This window comes from Sycon ciliatum, chromosome 9 (assembly GCF_964019385.1).
Source record: "Sycon ciliatum chromosome 9, ocSycCili1.1, whole genome shotgun sequence".
Classification (NCBI taxonomy): Eukaryota; Metazoa; Porifera; class Calcarea; order Leucosolenida; family Sycettidae; genus Sycon; species Sycon ciliatum.
In genome coordinates, this window is record NC_088651.1 from 25,145,608 (window position 1) to 25,171,238 (window position 25,631).

Here is a 25,631-nt window from a genome sequence, read left to right on the forward strand (position 1 = left end):
TTCGAATACATCATGTACATGTACATGCTGGTCTCGCCTTTGGGGAATCACAGGAAATGCAAAGACTCTAGAACGAATAACACTGAAGCCACAACTCCTTTCTGCAAACCACACACACACACACACACGGGCGCGCGCACGCACCACATTATCCGTACTTCAGCACCTCGAGCAGATTCACTAGCCCACGAAACGGAGCAAAATCGCGCGAAACCAATTCAATTACTGCGGCGGACGCGACGACAGAACTGTCTCCCCTTCCTAATGGTGACATGCGCCAGGCGGGCACAAACTCTGCAAACCCAGGCGCACATGTACCTGGACGACTAGCAATTGCATAAAGACGACGGTGCTCTTTTTCTCTCTTTTCTGTGTCTTGTAGATGTACAATGTAGACGGACGGCACGGTTGAGTTACTGTCATCTTGTCACACATAATGTTGGACAGATCGCTGTCCCATCACGAACTAAGCGGCAGCACACGTGTTGCACTAATGGCGTGGCCAGTGGAGCACACTGAATCCAGAGAGGACCCCATCAAGTACCGCTGCGGCTTCTAAACTGGGATCGCTCTGGAACATTTCGCCTCAGCTTATCTCTGCTCGGCGCTCCTTTTCGCGTTCCCCTTGCCCGACTGGTGCTTCGGCCTGATAGTGTGTAGCGCGTGCAGTGTGATCCGGCGAGTACTGTACGCGTGCAGGGTGACCCGGCCAGTATAGTACGGGTGCACTTCGACCTGGCCAGAACGGGTGTAATAAGTGGCGTGAAAACGCGTGGGATACAAGAATAGCACGGGCAGGGGCGACAAGTGTGGCCCCTTCTCGCCTAACCATGGGCATGGTTGGTGCAGGGATATTAGACACGCGAGCCGCAGCGGTCAGCGTGAATCTCATCATCGACGCCAGTGCTGCTCTGAGACAATGCTAGACGAGGTAAAAGACGATCCCCAGTCTACGCTCCGCCCTACATGCAGAGCTACAGTTTACATAGACATCCGAGCCCTGAGTACATGGGCAACATCCAGCGAATACGTGCAAATCGCGAATGCTGATGTCTCCAATGCAATCCGCAGAGCCTTCAGCGTATCGCCATGTCCAACTAGCGTATAGTATTGTGGTGAGCTGTCACTGCTAGCAGTATTACCGATGCTGGTGGCGTAGTGAGCCGCGAATTGGATCGGACACGCCTGCGAGCAGGGAGCGAGCGCGTGAGGCCTTGGGTGGACCTTCAGGCCCGCGGCCTACCACTAGGAGCCCCAGCGCCTTGTGACCGACTTCGCCACTCACTGTACACATCCGACTGGCTCTCGAGCCGACTCGCTCGCTTGGCCACGCTCCTAGTTCTTCGCCACGGCTATAAACTCCTAGGCGAGAAACCGTTCCAGAACACTTAGGCAGCGCTGGCCTATCTACTTGAAATACGTGACCAGAGTCTTGATCTGCCACTTACTGGTACAAACCCACAGCAGGCTGGCCACCAAACATTTCTCTCTACATTGTTCTCGCCTCGTGTCCCAGTGAAACCAATTATTTAGTTCATTCCCCCTGTGCAACTTCTCTTCATTCTGCTCTGGGATAGCGCGTTTTGATTGTAATCACTTGCCTCTTTCTAGCTACCGGAGACGCTAAAAGCTGTCATTACCGCTTCAGGTAATTATTATCAGCAAAGCCCAGCAATAGCAGTAGCAAGCTTGTGCTGCCAATCACAGGAGCCGCGCGCGACGGCTTGTAAGCTGACACGTTTTCCAGTCTCTCCAGTTGGTGTGAGCCAATCTCGGTGCCGATCCGCCTGGTATACGCAGCACGTTTCGCAGTCCGCGGTACGTCCCAGCAATAAGTATTCCATCTGTCCCTGGAAAACGGATCAGTTTTACTAGTTTACTATTCCATGAGCCTTTGAACTTGGTCCTGTTTCGACGAGCCTATCAAGGTATTTTGCTCAAGACAACCTCAAGCTGGTCTCCCGAGTTTGAGTTCGTTCACAGGAGTTACGCCGATTGGTAACAGGCCAGCATTGTCCAAGTATCGTGTTCACCAGCAGCAGCAGTTTCTGCCCCAGGGTGAATTCTACACAGGAAAGTCTTGTACAGTTTGCTCGGCAACTAGACATTTTAGCAGCCACGGCTTGTTCAGCATCGCCTTTCGGTTTCGATACACGGACCAGGACGCCCTATATCCCAAGTGCAGTGTGCACCGCCTAGTGAACACACCATCATGGCAGCTCTGTCGATGCTTCTGCAGCTCTCCAAACCTGAGAAGGGCGATACACATTGTGAGAATGCAATGTCCCTGCTGACCTTCGCCGACGCGGCCAGCAGCAACATCAGCATGGCTCTAGAGAAGCCATCGCGAACCAAGAGAAAAGTCAACCATCGCAAGTACCTGCAGAAGCAGGTGAAGCGCCCATCAACCAGTATTCCCTCAGTAGCAGCAGTAGCGACAGCATCGGGTTCTGTCCCTGCTCCGAGCGGCTCTCCGACTAGTAGCTTGGCGCTTCACTCATCCAGCGCCAGTTCTTTGCAGGACGGCAGCAGCACCAGCACGAACGGAATGGCGACCACACTGACGCCCGCTACTGTGCCTGAGCTTGGTCGAAGCTCATCGACACCAGCTCTTTTACCTCAACACTCGCACAGTGATGACGTTCTGTCGTCTCTGCAGTCGACTGCGGGGCCCTTTGCCTCCATGCCGTGTCTCGGCCCGCAACACTCCGACTCAGCACTTCAGGTCAGTAACGCGGACTTGACGCTACTCTCCTCCAGTTTCGTTGGTGGTAGTTTGGACTCGATTGATAGTGGTTTGGGGCATCATCTCTCAACGACCAGCAGTACGTTCAGCTTGCTGCAAGAGAACGATATCCAAACTATTCTGGCCACGTTGAGCGAGGATGATTTCAGATTACGTGATCTTCCCGATGAGGGATTCGACAACGGCGCTCTCTCGCCCCTCTCCGACATCGACATCCTCCCTCTAAGCAGTGAGAGTCCATTGCAGCTGCCCTCGCCCAGTGCTGTGGCATTCAATCGTCCGCCTCACTTTCATCCCTACATGCGCCCGCCGTCACAGCAGTCACACCACCAGGCGCAGCATCCAGCGCTGGCCATGGACGCAAGCTTTCAATCTCACGCAGACCTCTCGCCGAACATGTTCGAGTGGACGGCTTCGCCCAATTCGACCAACTCGCATAATATGTTCATGAGTGGAGTGAACACATCTCATCTTTCCAATCAACTGTCACCTCAATTGACCAATGCCTAGACAATCATTGGAGGAAAACACGAAAACTTCATCTAAGGGCTCGACTGTAGTCGACTGAATGTGGAAGCGATGACTGATTAATTCGTCCACCCAACAAGAACTTTCTAACTTATTCTATCACTTGTATCTCTTAGATATTTGGCACAGCGACGGGTTTTGCAGCAGCCGCCTTGGTTGCTGCTCACAGCGTGTCGATGAATAGCCTAAAAGTATAATACATTTCTTCTTCAGAATTCTTTGAACTGAGTATATCACAGAGTACATGCCCAATGTATCACAGATATCACATTAATTTTACGTAATTTTGATTCCATCGAGGTATGGCCTATACTGGTGCAGAGCATTTTTTAAGAAGAGTTTATCACGCCGAGGAGAATCCTACCGAGAGATTTGTTAATTCTATAGAGTGGTGCGTATATACCCCACCATTTTCCTTTTCCTGTGTGCAAATCTATCTATAATCCTACCTATCTGTTTGTTTTGAGTGGAATCGCACGAATCCTATGAGGTAATGAGAATAATGAGATCAAAAATCACATCATAGCCTGGACGCAATGTGTGTGTGAAAGTTGAATGCAACTCTCGTAGGGGTGTAGGCATGGGTCCCCCCCCCCCCAAAAAAAACATACACGCGCACACACACAGTCACGGAGTATGAAAGTTGGATCAGACCACAGGGCACGTTCTCTTCTGAACGTCATGGCGAAGAGTTGAGCATATTATTATCATTCCCAGTTATCATCTCAATCATGACGTGCAGGTCAGAAATACACAAGCTAACGTCGAGGAAGCAATGATTATGTCATCACCAACCCCATAAACACTGAATGGCGCGATTTCCTGACGTGAACAAGGTCCGTTGCACTAATTATAGTGGAACTAATAGAGAGGTGAAGTACGATGATGTCCATTGCCTGAACCATGTGTGGGGTACTGTAACATTATTTTGATTGTTTGTTGATGCGGTCTTGAGCTGGAACATTTCTCCAGATTCGAAGCAATGACGCCTGTGATTGTACTGTGACCAAAAGTGAGTTAAGAGACGAACAGGAACTACATGTACCTTGGGGGAACATGGGGCGGACTGAGAATGTATGGGTGCCTTCTCGCAGACTAAGCGATGGACCACAGGAGCTCTTTGCCGTCGTCTGTAGCCTAACCCCTGTTACAAGTATAGGTTTTCAACCAGGGTCTCGTGACGAGGGACAGCGAGGTGAGCAGTGGCGGAGGGCATCCAATCATGATCAGCTACACTGCACTATTCCCTACCTCGTTGTTACATGTACTGTGTGACTAGTCACACAACGGAACAAAGGTGAAATTGATGACGGCTGTATTTTCATCCAATTCTTGATCTACATTCTCGTCTGCCTTCTGACGTACGCGGCAAGATCAAGACTAGCATGTTGGTGGAGTTGGGTAGGAAGTCTCTGAACGGCGTACTGTACGAGTGGACCCATACTAGGGCTTTGCGGATAATGCGGGCAGAAAAATTGGCAGAATTCGGTACTTTTTCTGGTTAGTTTCATGCATGTTTGGTATGTGGATAAAGAAATGGAGAAGAATTCGAGGAGCTGCCCGCCATAAGGTTTGTATGGTTCTGCCAATTTCACTGCTTTTCGAGCAGAATCTGCCACCTTTTCGAGCATTATCCGCCAATGCCTAACCCATACACCCATATCAACAGTGTGTTTACTTCTCTTGAATTAACTGCCAGAGATCATCCGCAAAACATACACAGATCATACATGTAAACTACGCAAATTGACTGTGATCCCAGATGGTAACAGGCCAGTTCATGTATTCGCTAGACCGTATTGTGCGCTAGAAAAACAGTTGCTTGGTTGTGTTGCTTGGTTGTGGCCTGCACACGTTCATAGATTCGAAAGAATTTTCTCCCAGATTCTTAATTAACGTTCAGCCATCCACAATATAGCAAGTTTGTTTCTCTCTGTAAAGAATTCTATGTGGCTACATTGCTTCGGGGAGCACTGCCAGGTGCCCACGGCAATACTAAGTGTTAGACGACGCTCTCATGTAGATGTCACTGCCGGCAGCGCCTGCAGCTAGCACGGTGCTGAATAGGCAGGGGCGTAGGAGGGGTTTTGGAAGTGGTACGACCGAAGGTGGGTGCGGCCGAAGGCCGTGTTGGAGCGGGGTCCGGGGACCTCCCCCGGGAAAATTTTGAAAAAAAGACACAAAATCCTGCGTTCTGGGAACTTCTGGCACACTCCAGTCCAGGCGCAGTGCCAGTGTGCAGTCGAGTCGAGTACAGACTGTCAGACTCCCAGTACTCACTCAGTACGACTGCTACTCTAGATGCATAACAGATCTACGAGTACGAGTCTAGAAAATGGTCAAAGTCTGATATGCATACATGTACATGTACATACATGTACATGTATGTATGCATCGATGGATCCTGATTTTTTTAATACGGTTTTGCACGTTCCAGACGGACCACACTTTTCGAAAAGTGGTACGGCCATGGTCGTACCAGTCGTAGCGGGTGCTACGCCCCTGATAGGGAACAGCGAAACAGTGTTGCCAGTTCATTCCACCGTTCCAAAACTCTAAATTCTGACAGCTTCCGACTATAGTGCAAGTGTACCTAGCCAGCCATCCATATCTCTACTAACTACCTACAATGCAGAACGTCCTTGAGGAACTGCCATGGGACCTCACACTTCGGTCTTTCGCGCCGCATTGTCTTCGTACCGTGGCAAGAACTACGGTTATGTAGGGCACGCTTTATGGAACCTGCCCGGCGGGTTTGTGTTCGTATCAGGTAGAGAAGGAATAGCCATGTCAGCTGTCGGCTAGATGTACCTTCTACTTGCTTTCACGCAGCAAATACCGCACACGGTATACTCGCCACGGGCCGTGAACGTGATGTCGATAACGAGAAGGCCGCGCTCCGACCGAAATGCGTTACAAATCGCCCCTCTCTGTCGGCCAAAATCATAAAGCGATTCCCGCACGAAGGAGTCGAGCAGAACTTAAAGGCAAATGAACTCGCGGTGTGGATTTCGTCTAGGAGAAAGGACCATAATGCTTGCTATATGACTGCCGATTTCAGACAACAAACATTATCCCTCTAGTTACTTTAGCGCAACCACTGATATTATCTGCCAGAGGCGCTATCACGAGTTACTAGAAAATCTGCAAAGCCAGCCATGGGTTGCCATGGGTTACCAGCATGCTACGCTAAAAATATACACAACATGTACACATACAATGTACTGTACAATTGTTTTCCATGGCGATCAGCACGGAATGATATTGTTGCTCAGACTAACCCTCCCCCTAGCTCTCCTCGACCACCCTGTCACCCCTGATACTCGCTTGACTCCGCTGTCAGATACTTCTTCTTTCGTAATTTTCTAAGTCCTGTCCTCTCTTTGCTAAACGCGGCTTATCAATTCACCTTTATATCATTGGGCCTAGTTCCCGTTTATTGTGCGAATTAAAATAAACCAACCAACCAACCATATACCGGTACATGATAATGATAGGCTTCATGTGCAGCCACATACAGGCAGAATGACACCACCGTCTGCGGTGATCATCCCGTGCATGTAACGTTGCATATAATGTGGCATGTAACGTTGCATATAATGTGGCATGTAACGTTGCATATAATGTGGCTCAGCACGCAAACACAATGACAGTGTTAATGAAATGAAAACTGTAAACGTGCTCATCAGCAGTTACAATGCAACAGACGAGATAGGGTTCAAACGATTTTTCACATAATGGTTATGCACGTTTCCTGTGTACGTTTCATCACAATTTTCCGCCAATAGTAGTAGTATAGTAGTTATTCATATTTCTCTAGGGCAGTCCCCACAGACCTATGATCTCCTTACGGGGTACCCTGGCCAATCTATATTGACATCGTTGTGCTTCGTCACATTATCACCATGTACTGATTTGAGAAGTAATGGTACGAAAGGCCTCATCAGATTTCCAACTGGCTTTGTCTCTTCGTGTGCTAAAATGATTGTGTCTAGGAATATCGGCTCTGACAGACAAAAACCTCTCGCTGCCCTACCCAACACTAGCTAACCGTCGTTGTCGGTCGTAAACGGACAGCAGCATCACGTGATACACTCTGTGCTCCGACACCATCAGGTGGTAATGCGTCTCGTGACATCTGTACATGTATTTCGTATTTTTGGATTCTCCACAGGCCTTTAGCCTGAATCGAGGGAGTCTCCGTTCTGCGTGATGGTCTCCTAATATGGTTGCAGGGAAGTAAGTCATGAAAGCGATGTCGCAAATCACCAATAGCTCATCTACAGTAATAAGTTAGTAATGTCATTAGTGTTAGGGCAGATCGCTCGCTCAATTGCCTCTGCAATCACACCACAGTGAGGGATACGCGAACACCGTGCATTCACCGCATGGAGCGATTATTTCTCAACTCAGGGGCCGCATACGCACATTGTACCTACCTTGGGCCAAGACGTGCACCAGTATGCGGCATGAGCGTAACAGATGAGCAGGATCAGCATGCACGACCTTTGCCTTTATCTATGTTCGCCACGGCCTATGCTCACAACAGGGAGTTGTATAGACCCTCTACAACTCCCTGGCTCACACTATTGAAATAGACTTTCCTACAAATGAGGTTAACCACTGCCTGCTGACCCATGTGCATGCCAACGCCATCAGGAGAATTATTTTTAAATATCAAGTAAGATCGAATCTCCCATATGGAACATGTGATCACACGTTTTGGGAACAGCATCCAGAATAAATCGGCTGAACAATGAGAACATCTTTTTTTTTTTTTTTTTTAACTTTCTCCACCGCAATCAATCACTGTACACGGCTTGCATTCATTGACCAAATTTTGCCGTTTCAACATTAAATTTAAAATAATTTTGTTGAAGACATCTTCAGTCGGTCCGTCAAAATTAATAATGGCGGTAGATTTTTCTTTCACTGGTGCAGTGCTCGTGCTTGTGTCTGCAAGCGTCGTCTGGTCAAAATAAACGCAATGTAGAATCATCTGCCCAGCCTGTTACAATCAGGTGACAAGCACCCACCAGTACACTGGAGTTCTATTTTTGTACTTCCCGTACATGAACAGCGGTTACAAACTCCTCTTGCATACCATTGTCGAGTGTTTGTAACAGCTTCCTTCCTTTCGTGACGTTTTTAAAGGTGGTCAGGATGACGAAACGTTAGTTGTGCCACGCTGGAAGTTCCTGTTGTTCTCTCTAGGGTTTTTGTTCTTTGTGGTCTAAAACATACATGTCGAGCCTGACTATGTGGCCCTGGCTGTGGTGGAGGTGTAGAGCGGGTTTGGCCGCTTTGGCGATTACCTTGGTGTACCGGTTTCCGTGAATAGAACATCTTGAGCATGATATCTCAGTGAGTACTCATATGTTTCGCTATTACTGCGGACTAAGAACTCAGATGGTGAGACAAGGAAGAAAACATCAGCCACATTTTTTTTCCATTTTGCAATTACTGCGAATGAAGTTAAGTACTGTAAATAGAAAGGTCACCTTTCTATTTACAGTACTTAACTTCAGTTTCTTTGGTTGTATCCTTAGTTCCGTATTTTTTCCCACTGATGATAGGAACGAGAAAATCGATTCTGGGTTTTCAATAATATTTTTGTTATGAAATACACAGTAATACATGTCAAACAAGTAACGTAGTTGCGTGATGTCTGCGCTATTCATAGCTATATTAAAATTATTATCTCCACGTAGATTATTTGGTTAGTTTTTTTGGTTTTTTGTTTTGTGTTTTTGCTATTTGCACATACCCAACTCGTAGATGAGAGTTTCTAAATCCAATCAACTACGATGCATGTTACTACAGCTGCAATCTTTTGGAATTTGCAACAGTTACCCTATCATAGAGATGCCATTGAGGATCATAACTAATCAAGGAGATTTGAAATTTTTCAGTTTTCGTTGTTGAACTATTCCCTACAGACTGCCATCGTGCAACGCCAGCCAACAGTTTCCCGTCTTGTACGCCGCATTTACACGACCTCCTTTGCTCGCCGCCGTTTGACCAGCCCTCAATGTACCTGAGATTAACTGTATTACCAGTGAGCCGAAAACAGCAGCAGTCGTCTTCCTCTGGACGGAATCGAGGGGCTAAGGCACGCTGGAAGGAAGTCTTTAAACCTGGGAAGTACGCTGCCGCACGAATCACTCACCCGCTCCGCGCTGATCAAGGCACGTGCAATGGACTTGGTTATTGGTTCTCTAAACGCTGCTCACGGTTATTGGTTTTGAGCAAATTTGGATATTCGTGGTCTTATCACTACACTATAGATACAGTGTACTTCCAAATGAGTACACCTGTACAACAGTCTACCGACTGGGCACGATCTTCAGACGCTGGAGGTGCCATTTTCATGTTTCTTTCCGTTTGTACCTGTCGAAGGAAAGGGCATGGGAGCACTATTGTTGTCGCTCACGAACAAGGGGTATTACTTTCCAACACAGCTGTCGGCCAGTGCTTCGACATCGCTCATGCGCATACTGGCGCGACAGCGCATACTGGCGCGACAGCGCATAGGATTTCAACACGGGATGTATGCACTTCCCAAACACGCGGCGGGTCAGACTTCGATTGGGCAACAATGCGTTCAGTAAGCACGCGACGATAATCTCACTGCCGTGCCGTCCCGAAGAAAACCCCAACTGTTGCAGGAACTATTCTTCGTGCTGTACTACTTTTGGGAGTCCACCATCGGCGAAATCCACTGATGCGTGGTGAAATGAAGCCTCTGTAATCACCGCCATTGGTCATTGGCCGCAATGAATTCTACTCAACTCGAATCATAGTGTGCATGGCAACTTGCAGCAGGCCGCTCCGACACCTGAGCAAAGATGCTTTCAGCATAATGATTACAAGTTCATCATCGTGTTGGACCCCTACACTGTTTAAGGTTAAGCTTGTGCCTGACTTTCAAGTTCAGTTATATAACAGCACCACAGGTGATATTAGTCAAAACGCTTAATTAGCAAAAAGGCACATAGGTGAAATAGCTGAAGGCGCAAAGCAAGGCAATGTCGAAACGAAATCGAAAGCTATAATTGAGAAACCAATGACAACAACACTCGATACTACGTTACTTGGATATAAACCAACGACTACGTGCAACATGGTTAAAGAGGCCCAGCGGTCATAAAGAGGTAGTAAGCCTGCACTTCAGTGTACAGTGCACCATGTAACGTGTAACACATCGGTGTGTGGCGCGTATGATGTACTGTACTGTTGTGCATGGTGTGAGCCACCGCTACGTCACGTGTCTTCATAATGACATCATGACGTACATGAACACGTACATGCCAGAAAAACCGCTTATTTCTATTTGCTTCCACTCAAATTCCTGAAACACCGCTATGTGCTCTGTTCTTTCATAATAATCATTTGTGTAATATCATGACGTACATGCCGGGAACAACGCTAATTTCTATATGATTCTGCTCACAATCCCACCACTCGTGCATACCGAACAGTCGAGTACCAGAGGCTTTTTGATAAACTTCCAAAAGTGTGAATCCCTTCAACACGAAGTACGCGTACACGTACAGTGCATTCCACTAGAGAGGCTAAGATGCACGTTATTTCTGACATGACACGAAAGTTCAGCTCGCGTTATTTGGCTCGTGCGTTGGAAAACAACGCGAGTGACCTTTAGCTCACTTCGAAATTATTTTGGAGTTTTACGCCAAATTTGCACGTCAAATTGCACACGTCAGGTCAGAAATAACGTGCATCTTAACCTCTCTATTATTCCAATAGGATTCTACCACATGTGCATGTAGTGGTTTATAAGATGCACTGGTATGTACATGTACGCGTACAATGTACACTTGTCTAGATGTTGGTAACGCGAAAGTGCGAACTTTTTACCCTGGACATAAACCATTGCGTGTACTCTAGCTGTGGCTTATACCTACATGTACATGGCTGTATGGGCAATGCCAAGTGCTCATGTTCCCTGACCCATCCACCCATTGTAGTAATATCCTGGACAGACACCATCTTGAAATGTAGCATCTGGTCCGTAAGGTGCAAAAGAAAGTGCCAACTTCCTCTATAAGTAACATACTTCAAAACGCGTTACGCAGGTGAATGTTTCGATTACGAAATGTGATCTTCGAGCATGGTATGGCAATATCTTATCATGTTTGGGGTTAAGAATCTCCTTCCTTCCCGTTCAGGATATCTTTATGCACGCTGCAAGTGATGACCGTTATCATCCACGATGTACTGTGTATCTGTTGATGATCGATCTGGGAACGTGTTACGCCGTGTTATACGTACAGGGCTCTTTTGGATGTACATGTACTTTGAACTCTGATAATACGTACCCTGTGAGCAGCAGAACATTGTGCTTACTATCCGAGAGATTTCTAATCATAACCTGCTTCAGTGTGGATCGATACACCCGTGCTCCAGGCAATGTCCGTTCTAAGCGGAGTGTGTTTTATCCGAGTACGTACTAAGTCATTTCCACTGAACATGTGCATGTAGCTGCACCTGCCCCATCCCTATTCCACACAAAACGTCGACGTGACGCATTCAGATAGTTCTATCAGCTAGTATCAAAATATCATTCTCACTCGCAATTTAGAGAGATCTACCTGAAGTCAGAGCGGAGGATAGTGGACATCTGTTTACTACTCACTGTGTTTAGCACGTGAAGCAGAGAGGTTCCAGGCTGTCCAATACGGTGCTCAATACCGAAAGGCAGAGCTAACACAGGTAACACATGAAGCATACACAAACACATTGTCGCCGTTGTGCTGTTTGCCCAACGGTGCTTCCTTATTGTGTGGACAGCCTTACTAGTGCATGGGACACGTCAGATCTGAAGTGACCTGATGCCACGTGTATGGCATTACTTGTAGCTAGTATTATTTTAAAAAGCCAAGGAATGCTATCACAGATATTTGTAGCTTTGATAAAATACAGGTAAAATCATGCGTGCGTTTGTCAGGACATGGCGGCTCTAATGCCCACGTAGAGTTTACACGAAAGCGTTGAACTGTTCATTGATTTCGAAATTTGAAGACAGTCTGGCCAGCTGGATTGACGTAGTGCTGAATCCCCTGGTGCTGTGCACTGTGTGTGTTTTTTTCTCACAAAGCTCCCCTATTGTACACCAAAGTTGAAACATGAGCAGCAGCTAGGGAAGCACATACAACATAGATCGAGGCAGTGGTGGTGAGGTTAGAGGAAGCTCTGCCGACCTAGGGTCTCGATCTCATGGCCAACTAGATGCACCAGGAGTGGGTAAATATCTGCATATGTCTGTACTGAGGTGGCGTTTCAGACACGAAGCAAAGAAGAACTTGGGTGTGTCAATATTGTGGGTAATTACGAGTTATCTCGTGCTTCGAGCGCAAGGGGTTAATAAAATGCATGAACAAAGATTATACTCACGTACGCTAATACAAAGAATCCGTGAGACGAGGTGCCTATGTTGACGGTGAACAAGTGGTTTAGAATCGCACTCTGTTTCCGCCGTCACGTTAGAGCTATCAGTGATCGTTACAACGCGTATCATAAAAACTTCGCTGTGTCTCGAAATAGCCGCTGTGGGTGGTCGATGAAGGAGACTGGTGGGAATACGCAGGAAGTGTGCGTGTGATAAGGGTGGAAAGGGAACCAGTTAGCAATGTGCAATCATCCAAATTTCCCCCGACCCAAATGGATTAAATCCCCAATCATATCACCGGACGGAGGTACTTGTAAGCATGTCGGTGTGCCTCTCTCCAATGCGTGTGGAGTGACTCTATTCCCTGCTCACATCGTGACATTTATTTCCATTTTCATTACGCTTCAGTGTGACTAAGGAATCGCGCAAGGTGAGGAACATAGTAGTTCTCGAATGTCATTCACCTCGTGCGGCACAACAGCCACGCTATCATCATGGCTTCCTGGTGGCCTTCCTTCTCCTAAGTGTGATAAGAACAGACCATATTATTTGATTATCTACAGTGTGATCTGCAGCGTTACTGGCCATCAAAGGGCTCTCGTTCCCTGCACAACATGCACTGAATCTTCATCTACACAAATAGTTCCGTATGCCTGTAGACGCCGGCAGAGGTTTTTGCTCTCGTCTGTGTGCCCCAACATGATAATGGAGCCGCTCGTCCCTTCTCGTGTTGGGAGAAAAACGTATTCCAGTTTCCAAAAATAGAATCAACTGTACAGAGTCAGGTTCAGCATATCCTGCACGTGGGCTGACGCCTTAGAATGTCCCTACTCTGTAGACAGACAGTGAGGCCCTTATCAAATTTTGTAACATGATCGCTTTACGCTTGGGTGATATTGGAACGGTCCTTGTATGTCGTGTATGCCATGCCACTATTATGAAAACTTAGTATTGTGGTGCATGCATGCGTGACTTCATCTATCAGCTGAAACTCGATCCAGCCGTGTTTGGGAAACATCTATCGGTTATGCGGCGGCCAACCATGCGACTATACAAATCCAGTGACACCAAAATGATATCCTCGTCGAGTTAACAAGCAATCACATACAATCACACCGACCCTCGTGATGAGCCATGTCATAATCAGTATAAAATCCATTGTCCAGATATGTTCAATGTCTGTTGAATTGTTGATACTGCGAGGCGGCTCGGGTCACGACAGGCAACAGTTCTTACACAGAAACCGGAACAGATGGTTCAACTATCCTGTTCTGCCGTCTGAAGAAAGTAAGTTGAGTTGAGATTAATGGCACAATGCCAAAAGGACATAAATGTGTCTTTGCATGCCGATGCTCATGAGACCTAACACGTTCGCAACAGTTAGCTATCCGGAGATTGAGCCAACTTGTACATGTACGGTCGTGTTTGGTTGAAGACCCCTGATTAATGTGGTGCGAATGATCAGTTACCGCCCGCGCATTCATGCACATGTACACCAATGTGTACGTTTGGGTGTAGACACAGGAGCCCAAAGACATTGGAGACGTTAACATATGCACGTTATTTCCGACGTGACGCGCAGTTTCACGTCAAATTTGGCGTAAAACCCCAAAATTCGACGTGAGCTGCAGGTCACTCGCGTTGTTTTTCGACGTGCGAGCCAAATAACGCGAGCTGAACTTTCGCGTCACGTCGGAAATATTAACCTCTCCATTGTCTACTAGTATCTCTGACTCTAAGACTAAGGTAAGAGCAGGCAGCGGAACTCTGCTGTCGGATGGCTGCATGCTTTCTGCGTGAGTATTCGAGTCACGGCCAGACAGGTTTCTTTGCCATTCTCTCCACCTTCACCCAGTGGAAGTAAGTTACTAAAGAATGAAGCTACTAATCCCTACATGAAACGTTACCTCACTAGTGTTGTGCTCTCTCTCTCTCTCTCTCCTCTCCTCTCTCTCTCTCTCTTTCTCTCTCTCTCTGTCTCTCTCTCTCTCTCTCCCTCTCTCTCTGTCTATCTTTCTCTCTCTCTCCCTCTCTTTCTCTCTCTCTCTCTCTATCTATCTATCTCTCTCGCTCTCTCTCCCTATCTCTCTCTCTCTCTCTCTCTACCTCCCTCCCTCTCTTTCTCTCTCTGCTATTGGCGCGCCTGGTTGTAATGAAGCCGAGACCCAAGGTCGGCAGAGCATTCCAGACCACGCCACCACTCCCCTTATTCACGGCTCACACATGACGGGTTTACGTGGCTCTAGTAAAAAAAATAATAATAAAAAATGGAAAATGTGAGAGATTTTCGCGGAAAATGCAGACCACATCTACATGTATAGGGAACACAAATGGATTTGTTCCAGTCCATCAGGATGGGAAGAGAACTGTGTTCCCAACATTCAGCGCTAAGACTGAAATCGGTCAAATCACGATGTGATCCGTGCGTGAACAATGGAGAGTATAGAAAGACGTGTACGAGTAGATGTCCATACACCGTGTTGCATGTTCGTACAGACTTTCTGAAGGTCTCACCACTTCCTCAGTGATCAGTGTGGCGGGATAGTAGATCGTGTCACTGAGGAAGCCCATACATCCTGTCATAGCCTACAGAGAGTCGCGCACCGAAATGTACATTGTACAAATATAGGCGAAATCAACATGACGTCACTGGAGCGAGCAACAAGGAAGTGGGTCTCTTGGTCGCTCAGATCGGGAACGTGGAAGTTACTTCCAACTTTTTTTCCTTTTGGTCTCGAACGTGAGAAGACGTGATGCCCCGAGGCTGCGTGCAGTGGAAACTGCGCATAGCAGTGAGGAAATACGAACAGAATCGGAGCCTAAAAGCCCAGGAAAAGTACACCACTTCATCATGTGAAAACGGCCCCCAAAGACCGCGCAGATCGAGCCTAAACATGACTACCAATAGATACCCATACTAGTAATCACTTTTCTATGGTTGCATCACTTCAGTAGAAATCGCCCTGCTCAATGATCTGTTCTTCACGCCAGGCGTACAAAAAGTAAATTATCGTGTCCGTTCCTGAAGGGAACTCACGGCGGCCGCTAATACCCGGTAAACCCTAGCGGCAGATGCAGTGCCTAATTTTTTCTATTTACTCTCTGCACCTCATGGCACATAATGAAAGTAGCCAATACAAGGAAGTGAGAGTGAAGCCAACCACTAGGGGTGTGAGGATAATGCTCGAAAAGGTGGCAGATTCTGCTCGAAAAGCAGTGAAATTGGCAGAACCATACAAACCTTATGGCGGGCAATTCCTCGAATTCTGCTACATTTCTTCATCCACATACCAAACATTCAAGAAACTTACCAGAAAAATTACCGAATGCTGCCAATTTTTCTGCCGGCAGAATCCGCATATGCCTAACAACTACAAACCGAGAGCAAAGATGCATTGAAGAGAAAAAGGAAAAAAGAAAAAAACATCCAGGCCAGTGTCGTGCAATGTTATCGCATGAGCTGATTGTTTAGTAACCGGTGGTGTTAGTGAACATTATAGCGTTCCTTGGTCCATTTACTCTTGCACGAAAAAACCTTCCCTCAAACTTGTGAAAAAGAAAGAAGAAATTATTTTTAAAGAGCATAACGAAGAGGCTTCTTGAAAGTGGAAAGTGCCTCAGCACGTCGAATACTGGCGGAGGTGATGGGGATAAGTCTCACAAACACTGGCAGAAGCGCCGAGAACCCAATAGCCGCATCCATGTACTGGTACCCCGTGTGCCTGGCCACACGTTCCCAGTTGACTGTGGGGAGCCGCACGGTTGGAAAAACCACTCCCAGGCAGGACTTGAACCAGGTACCTCTAGTATCCCAATCATGGTCTTTGACCAACCCACTGTGCCTGCCTGGTCGCAAGTCGTAGTGCACTTCAAACTGCACTCACTTGGTTTGAGCTTGGGCCCGTTGGGTTGCTGGAATTCAGTTATATGTACATGTATGTGTATCCCTTGGCGGATGATTGCGGCTGAACAATTAGCAGAATTTGGTATTCTTTCTGGTATGTTTCATGCATGTTTGGTATGTCGATAAAGAAATGGAGCAGAATTCAAAGACGTGCCTGCCATAAGGCTTGAGCAGAATTCTGCCAATTGTGCGAGTATTATCCGCCAAGGACTAGTTGTGTGTGTTGGGGGGGGGGGGGGATTTGTAGAGGAGATGAACGTGTCCTCATCAGTTGGTGTCGCATTGCAACAGTCTCTGTTCACTATTCAGTGCTAACTGTAGTCTGTTTAGGTCCCCCTCCCCCCCCCCTCTTTCTGATCCACATTTTTATGACAGGTGTTGCAGATGTTCTTTTGTACAGGTCTGTAACGGTTGTGGCTATCCCTTCTCTTTTGCTCGTAGGATACGGTGCACATGTAGTTTTTAAATAATTATTGACTAATCACACGTAGAATCACACGTATGGAGTTTGATATGACACTACCCTTACATTCACACTACCCTTACATTCTCGGATCTCCAATGCAGTTTTTTTCTAATCCTACACCCAAAATTTGGATAGCATGAGTTGGGCTATTGACATTCAGGGACGTCGTTACCCTTATTTTCTTCTTTTTGTTTGTTCAGACTCACTTCTATTTTTTGCAACAATGAGAAAAAGCACATTTAAGATACATGTAAGTGTACAGCTAATGTCGTTACCTCGTTACCATGGTTACCTGGCTCTGGTATACGTTCTCGTTCCAGCCGTGCAACAAAGACAGCCATAAATCACGCCCAGAAGGAGTTTATGGGGCTAAGTCGCAGCTTCCCGGGTCAAGGGAGGCATAACGGTCATGCGGGCCTCCAGGGCAGTCCAGCGTGTACCACTGGACATCCTGTTCGCAATCACTCGCTAATGCTCGTGCGCGCATCGCCCCTAGGCCAGGGAAAGGGAACATGTGGAATACCTCATGCACATAAAACTTGCTTGTGCGTGCCCGTGCGGGTGATATTTTGGCTAACAGATAAGTCATCGTAACAGATAAAGCAGTGAACCGTGTACAGATTGTGCCCGATGGTAAATGTACGGGCGTGTATAGTGGTCGGTGCTCGATGACCGGTCTCATCACGTCACACTCCGTGTGTTACATAGCATTTTTTCCCTGCGGCTGTGTAACACACGCAGAAACACACGTATCACCCCGGGTCACCCCATAATGCTGCGCCTGGGGCCAGGGGGAAATCGGTAAAGCTGACAAAAGATCAAGCGCAAGCCGCTGCCCCCTAACCAGTTCGCTACGCATTGTGCACACCAGGTCATATGCTGCTGTTGTTGTTGTTGATTTTATTTTTACTTCGCAAGGCCATGCACAGTGAAACCTGTCTAAGACGACCGCTCAGGGGACCTTCAAAGTATGGTCTCTGTTACCAGGTGGTCTCCTTATCCAGGGTCAATTGACTGGAAATGGGTCCTGGTTTCAGTGGTCTTCTTATCCGAGTGATCGCCTTATCTGGGTGGTCGCCTTGACAGGTTGTTACTGTATTAGAAACAGCGAGTGTACGGAAAATACAGGCATTCTGCTGAGGTAGGACTTGTACGTCGTGCACATGGACACGAACTGGTTCTTTTTTTCTTTTTTTAACGAATTGGTACAGAAGCACACGTGTGGTGCAATCGTGTATGATTTTCATGCACTTGTACCTTGTTGGTTTATGTGATATGCATACAGAGTAGTTGTAGAAATCAAGCCACGGTCCACCAAACGCTATCTGCGCCGGCGGGGTTTTCTCGGGGCAGCATTGCCTTAATCTATGTGGTGACCGTCACGCTAGCGGATAGTCACAGCGTGCGTCTGGCACTAATGTGCTAGCGTGCATCTAGTACGTTTTGCAACCTGCTACTCTACGTGATGGTGGGGTGCATGTGTGAAATAGACACACACACACACACACACGCCTGTGCACGCACACGCACACGCGCGCCCGCGCGCGCCCACATACATGCCACACACGCGCGGACGCACATGTGTGCACACACACACATGCACGCTCACATGCACGCATGTATGCACATACACATGCCTGATACTAAGGTACAGCATTTCAGAAAGTTCTCAACTTATTATTATTATCAGATTTTTGATAGGGCAATCCCCCACAGGCCTAAGGCTTTCTTACAGGGTACCCTAAGTCTGTATCACTTTTCCTCCATAGAGCACGACCCTCCTACTCAGAACGATTATTGATAAGGCGTTAGCTCATTGGTAGGGCTTGAACTCAACTATTACAATGTACTAGTCATGTACATGCACATGTACATACCCTGATAAAGCAGGTACAGTAAAACCTATCAAAGCGACCACCCAGATAAGGCGACCACCTGTCCAAGAAGACCACTGCAACCAGGACCAAGGGATGCTATTTCCAGTCAAATGACCCTGGATAGCGAGACCACCTAGTAACAGAGACACCACTTTGAAGGTCCCTTGAGCGGTCGTCTTAGACAGGTTTCACTGTAGATATTGCCAAGGCTAGAGATGAAACATTTGCCAGGTTTTCAGTGATTTGACCGAACAGGAGTTCAGAGACGAGCTGATATTCCCTCCTTGGGCATGTTGTTGTTGTTGTTGTTGAATCCGTTTATTGTTACTGCAAGATGCGACTTTAGTAAGTTTACTTTCCATCTGGCCATTTCATTTGAGTGGATAATTTGCTACTCCCAATCTGACCTTTTTTAGGTCTTTGTGCTGAATAATAATTTTGTCGAACACTTATGGAAACAAGGAAAGGAGGCTCTGACACAATCAGTCAAAATTGTATGGTAAAGTTTAGGAAGGCTGCCAAGTGAACTGCAGGAGCTCTGTATGCCGTAGTCTGTTACCTGACATCTGTTACAAGCATACATGTAGGTCTTCCATCATCGTCCAGTGATGATGTACACTGTACACTGAGCAATGTGAGCAGTGGCGGCTTTGATCGCTTCTCAGAGAATAGAACATAATATTTCCTACATGACTGCCTATTTTTAGTGAATGAACACCGTCCGATCTAGTTACTTTAAGGCCACCGCTGATCTCATGTGTTGGTGAGGCAATCATGAGTTACTACAAAATCTTCAAACGAGCCATAATAATAATTCCATGTACCAAGCACTAACCGTGAACCTGCAGTCACAGTCACAAATGGCTCTCATTCAGATCGCGATGGTCGCTAAAAAAAAAGGAGGCTGGGATTAGTATGCTTGAAACTCAGTTGAAAGGCTGCTAGTACTGTAATGTAAGAATCGAATGTACATGTACATGTACGTCGCAGTCGAGCTACATGTACTGTATGTCGTTGCAATGTGCTATGCGCCATGCACTACCAGATGTGCCAGCCTGATATGTCCTATAATATAGTGATAATAATTATTATCACTAACCATTCATCGACTAGGGTCCATGCGCGAGCTGGTGGTGGTGGTGGTGAGAAGGAGATCTGTGTGGCAGATTAACTGTGTAGCTTAGAGAGCGTGTGTGAGCAGGCGCTAGGCGTGTATTGACCGTCATGTTGCCAGGTGTGTATTGACCGTCATGTTGCCAGGTGTGTATTTTATTTATTTATTTATTTTATTTATTTATTTATTTATTTTATTTATTTATTTATTTATTTAAATAATCGACGCGGAGACAACAATTTTATAATAGCTATAAAGAGAACAAATTCTGCTGTCATCGCCACACTACAACAAAGTCATGAAGGTTTACCAAAATCGATTTTCTTGTCACAATCATCAGTGGAAAGCCGTGACTGAAGAATAACCATGCCAAATCAATAATTTATATACATTTAATAAATGTGTTACGAGAACAAAACAAAGTGCTAAAAATAGAATGAGGGAAGGTGAAACAATAGAAGTAAAGCGAGAGCTAAGTGCAACAGGGGTGAGGAACTAATTGCAACGCTAGAACTGTGTAGTTAGACAAACAATCATGCTGTGCACCTACGAAAACAATCTTAACGCAACTACATGTTTCTTCTGCTTACAAAGATCAGGCTTATGCAAACGAATACAAACAGCCTCAAGTACTTTCAACTGACTAGCGTACCGTGCACGACAAAGAACAGAAAAACTAAAATCATCATACACCTGCAGACACTTAGGGTGAGACAACAGATGAAGAAAAACGGCAGACTTCTTACGATCACAATCACCATCCGATTCCTCGTCTCCACCAACCGCAACCTCGTCCCCCGTCTCATCTTCCAACTCGTCCTCAGTGTCGTCCTCCGTGTCATTCTCCTCATCACCACCGATCGGTCCCAGGCTCGCTTCACGTTGCTGAACCTCTGTTCGTTGACTCCTCCTTTGATCTTGATGGTAATTTGTTACCATTGTTGTTGTTGTCATTGTTGTTGTTCCTGTTGTTGCCAAATCTTCTGTTCCCAGTGTCTTCACCGGTGCTTGACATCCAGTACTGTAATAATTCATTGAATAATTAGCCGTTGATCGTCTAGGTCTTTGAATGTTGATCGTGTTGTTTTCTCTGTTGAATTCCGTTTCCTTCAGCTTTATTTCTTCTAGTTCATGTTCAGTGCTTACCTCATCCATATTTGCCCGTGCCAGCGACACCACAGACTCAGCCCCAGCACTGCCGATGGCAGATGCAGGTGGCGGTTCTGGGGGAGGCAACGACAACGATGGCGATGGAGGCACCACCATGATCACCTCGCCGCAGCGTCCACTTTGGTCTTGAGCTGGATGTTGTTGTGGTGTACTTTCTTGTGTTGTTATGGTGCATTGTGTTATAACGTTAGTGACAATGTGCACATTATCCATCTCCACGGCTCTCGATACGGGTAATGGAGGCACTATTGCCGTCGACGGCAATTGTGCTAACGATGGCTCTGGTCGAGGGTTCTTAGGTGGCCTGCCGCGTTTGGGTCGCAGTGCCCGTGCCGAGCCAGTCAGCATGTGCAATGGGACGTGCTGCTTGATACGTGCGTTCAGATGTTGAAGAGTCCTACCAACGTACCGACTACCGCATTGTCGGCACTCAAATTGGTATACCAATTTAGATGCGAGTTGGGTTGGTAGGACATCCTTCCTCACCGTGAACGCACGTACAGTTGTGAAAACGGGTACCAAATGTACCGCGTAGTACGTTTGTTGTACAATTTTGCGGACCACGCGACTCATGGATAATGAGAGGTTACCTTTCCAAGGGAGAGAAAGATACGTGGGACATTTGTCCGGGCCAAAACGAATTTCCTTTCTATGCAGCCTTCTGCTCATGAGCTCCTTCAAGAGATCGTCGGGATACCCGTTCTTTAGAAAAACTGACTTTAGGAAGTCCAGTTCCTCCGCCAGTTTGGAAGATGAGCAAATACGGTTTGCTCGATCCACCAAGTTACGCACTAAATTCACCTTGTATTGGTACGAACAATACGAGTCAAACATTATGTACTGGCCGGTGAATGTAGGCTTTCTGTACACAGATGTTACTGTACCCTGACTAGACTTTTCCACAAGGACGTCTAGAAAGGGAAGTTTGTTCGCTTGTTCGTGCTCACAAGTAAAGCGTATGGAAGGATGTAGGTCATTTAGAATACCAAGAAAGATTTGGCTATCTTCAAGAGAATCGAACCAGGTGAAGGAATCATCAACAAAACGAACGTACAATGCTGGCCACAACTGTTCTGCAATCAGTGACTCGCAGTAACCAACGAACACATTCGCTAATACTGGACCTAATGGGGAGCCCATGGCTACCCCATCAACCTGCCTATACATAATGTGTAATACATAATGTCGTTTTGGCACTGCGACCCAAACGCGGCAGGCCACCTAAGAACCCTCGACCAGAGCCATCGTTAGCACAATTGCCGTCGACGGCAATAGTGCCTCCATTACCCGTATCGAGAGCCGTGGAGATGGATAATGTGCACATTGTCACTAACGTTATAACACAATGCACCATAACAACACAAGAAAGTACACCACAACAACATCCAGCTCAAGACCAAAGTGGACGCTGCGGCGAGGTGATCATGGTGGTGCCTCCATCGCCATCGTTGTCGTTGCCTCCCCCAGAACCGCCACCTGCATCTGCCATCGGCAGTGCTGGGGCTGAGTCTGTGGTGTCGCTGGCACGGGCAAATATGGATGAGGTAAGCACTGAACATGAACTAGAAGAAATAAAGCTGAAGGAAACGGAATTCAACAGAGAAAACAACACGATCAACATTCAAAGACCTAGACGATCAACGGCTAATTATTCAATGAATTATTACAGTACTGGATGTCAAGCACCGGTGAAGACACTGGGAACAGAAGATTTGGCAACAACAGGAACAACAACAATGACAACAACAACAATGGTAACAAATTACCATCAAGATCAAAGGAGGAGTCAACGAACAGAGGTTCAGCAACGTGAAGCGAGCCTGGGACCGATCGGTGGTGATGAGGAGAATGACACGGAGGACGACACTGAGGACGAGTTGGAAGATGAGACGGGGGACGAGGTTGCGGTTGGTGGAGACGAGGAATCGGATGGTGATTGTGATCGTAAGAAGTCTGCCGTTTTTCTTCATCTGTTGTCTCACCCTAAGTGTCTGCAGGTGTATGATGATTTTAGTTTTTCTGTTCTTTGTCGTGCACGGTACGCTAGTCAGTTGAAAGTACTTGAGGCTGTTTGTATTCGTTTGCATAAGCCTGATCTTTGTAAGCAGAAGAAACATGTAGTTGCGTTAAGATTGTTTTCGTAGGTGCACAGCATGATTGTTTGTCTAACTACACAGTTCTAGCGTTGCAATTAGTTCCTCACCCCTGTTGCACTTAGCTCTCGCTTTACTTCTATTGTTTCACCTTCCCTCATTCTATTTTTAGCACTTTGTTTTGTTCTCGTAACACATTTATTAAATGTATATAAATTATTGATTTGGCATGGTTATTCTTCAGTCACGGCTTTCCACTGATGATTGTGACAAGAAAATCGATTTTGGTAAACCTTCATGACTTTGTTGTAGTGTGGCGATGACAGCAGAATTTGTTCTCTTTATAGCTATTATTTATTTATTTATTTATTTTATTTATTTATTTATTTATTTATTTATCACCGTATGAAACAACCGTACGTATAGCCGCCGTGGCGTCTTCAACGTCATTCTTCCGAAGTCATCTTGCATGTTACAGTCGATAAAAAGACTTCTGCTCTACGTTATCTCATGGTGGATCGCTTGTTCTCTAGCCCTACGTACCGTCTTGTAAACGCGGAAACATCTTCAACGAATAATAAAAAAATAAATAAAATAAAAAACCCTACCGGTATTACCACCAATTGCCAGGTACAGATGTGGCTAGAGAAATCCGATCTCATGAATATGGTAGAACCGCACTCGAGTGCGCAGAGTACTGTGCGTGGTGCTTGGGCCTGGTAGCCGCCAGGGCTAGTGTGTCCATGCGGTCGGATTTCACTGGCAAAAAAAAAGAAAAAGATTTCACTGGCAATGACTGTACGTACATATACATGATTGTACACGTAAATAAGTGGTAGGGACTCGATACTGCGGTTATGTTGCATTGGACATATCTATATCTACATGGTTGTATAGCTGTTTAAAAAAAACTCGTCATGCAAGAAGACATCATGCTGCTTTTCAATTTCTTCCTTCCTGTATCAGTGTATGCTGTTTTCAACTCCTGTTCCCTACAACCAGAATACTGTGTAACTGGAAGCGTGTACCGGTATATCAGGCAATATGACCAGAAATGGGATCGAGTGGAGGAGTGGATTGTGCTTGATATTCGTTTTTTGTAGTATTGGGTATGAACCCTTGCACAGAACATTTCTCTCATAACATCAGCACTCTAACGTAAGTAACTTAGTATGCTACGACGTAACGTGTATAAGCTATGCTTGGACAGCCGATCAATGTAGATTTGAAATACTGCACAGACACTGCGGGAGGTAGCGAACCTCTGTGATGACATAAGCCAAGTGGCAAACGAGGTTATGCATGTACTGTGCATTTTCGATTTGACTGCCCGACAATTCTGGGTGCTAACGTTATCAATTCGCCAATACTGGGCGCTGAACAGGCACGCAGCATACCCATAAAGTGTAAAACACACACCGTCACGGGATACCTGTCGCCATTGAGTAACACCAGCCAGCTGCTTCCCGTCTTGTACGCCGCGTTCGAACAACGACCTTCTGTGCTCGCCGCCATTGACCAGCCTTCAATGTACCTGCGATTAGCCGACTTCCATTGAGGTTAAAGGAAAGTGCATGAAGCGTCTTCCTGTGGACGGAATGGCGGGGATGAGTAGTTCTGGAAGGAAGTGCTTAGACCTGGGAAGTGCACAACCGCACCAAACACTCACCCATATTCGCATATGTACACGGAAAGTGGAGAGGACCTTATGGATTAATTTTCTCATCAGTTCAAAAGGAAAATAATCCTAGTCTATTGGCTATGAGCGAATTATTTGGATGTTCGTACTCTTGTAGATGTAGTTATCTTGTTCTTGTTGTGCAATGGCCTTGACGTAACGGGGTAAAACAAAGGACGGGTGAGGGGTGTCTGCCAACAGTCCTCGCTGGTCGTGGCAGTTGAAGGGAGTGGTGTGGATGCACTACAGTGGAACCTGTCCAAGACGACCGCTCATGGGACCTTCAAAAATGTGATCTCTGTTACCAGGTGGTCTCCTTATCCAGGGTCAATTGACTGGAAATAGCATCCCTGGGGTCCTGGTTTCAGTGGTCTTCTAGGACAGGTGGTCGCCTTATCCGAGTGGTCGCCTTGACAGGTTTTACTGTACTATGTGTTCAGTGGCAAACAAGGTGTACCGGTACCATATTCATAAGCAGCTGCCAGCCTTGTGTTTCCCCTCCACTGGTGCATATCACTGAGTCACTGACGACGCATTGAATTTCAACCCTGGGATGCACGCACTTCCCACAAACACGCAAAGTTTGTTCGGCTGGTCAGACAATAGATTGAGCGAAACGCATTCACACAGGTGGTCATAAGCTCTC